Below are 1,040 nucleotides of genomic sequence, written 5' to 3'. Positions count from 1 at the left end.
GTTCAAGATGTGTTACATGCAATTGAATAGATTTCGAGTTTGAGAAAAGATATTAAGATAAGGTTTTCAACTAAAAGTATGGAATATTGATTCCTTTATGATAAGTGCCATGCCACATTGTTTGCCACCGCAATGTCCCTTTTAACGGCAGTTGCCACCAAGAGGTGTTTTGTTAAGTGAACATAATGCAATTCATTATTAGACGGTTTCTTATACTTTCTTATGGTTTCGTTTTGATATAGTTTGTAGTTGAATGTTTCATTATTCGCGTAGAAATAAATTATGTAATTCAAATTATTTTTACAAATAAATCTTATGTAAAAAAAAACGTGGGCAGTGCTAACATATTTGCATGTAATGTAACATGCCTGTAACATTGAACATGCAGGGCTCACCCAGACTGTTAATTAACCCCATTTTAGTAACATGCCGCCGTGAATCTTTGCAAGTGTATAATTCAGCTCAGTGTTGGCGGAAGTTGTTACTTATCTGATATTATAGTTAAGTCTTATAGACTCATCCCGATTGTAGGCTTTATTAATCTGTTTATCTACATGTGCCAATGTATACCGTAACCTTTGAACGAAAACCGTTCACATCATACGGGCCTATCTATCGAGACATTTAACATGCAGCCATTAAATGGAAAGTATCAAGTTTTCTTTGATTATGAATTAATTAAATTTAATTTAAAGAAGGAAAACAAAACTCACTGCAGATTCTACGTCATGACTTCCTGATGAGTCAAAAAAGGCAAGTATATGAAATTCTGTGTCTATACCTTATTCATTATTGATAGAAAAATGCTTCCAGACAGTTATTTCTTGAAAGGAGTTAAAAAATGCCATCGGCAATGAAAAAACTTTATTTGGTATGTGACTCGCATTTCCGACCTACAAGCATATATATATATATATATATATATATATAGGCATCGCCATTGGCCCCTCCTTTCCACCGGAGCATGCATTGTTAGCTTTGAAATACCATGGCTTGGAGACCCCGTATACATATAGTCACTTGGTGAAAACAACAATGAC

The sequence above is a fragment of the Apostichopus japonicus genome, chromosome 5, assembly GCF_037975245.1.
Source record: "Apostichopus japonicus isolate 1M-3 chromosome 5, ASM3797524v1, whole genome shotgun sequence".
Classification (NCBI taxonomy): domain Eukaryota; kingdom Metazoa; phylum Echinodermata; class Holothuroidea; order Aspidochirotida; family Stichopodidae; genus Apostichopus; species Apostichopus japonicus.
Note: the sequence above shows the minus strand (reverse complement) of the source record.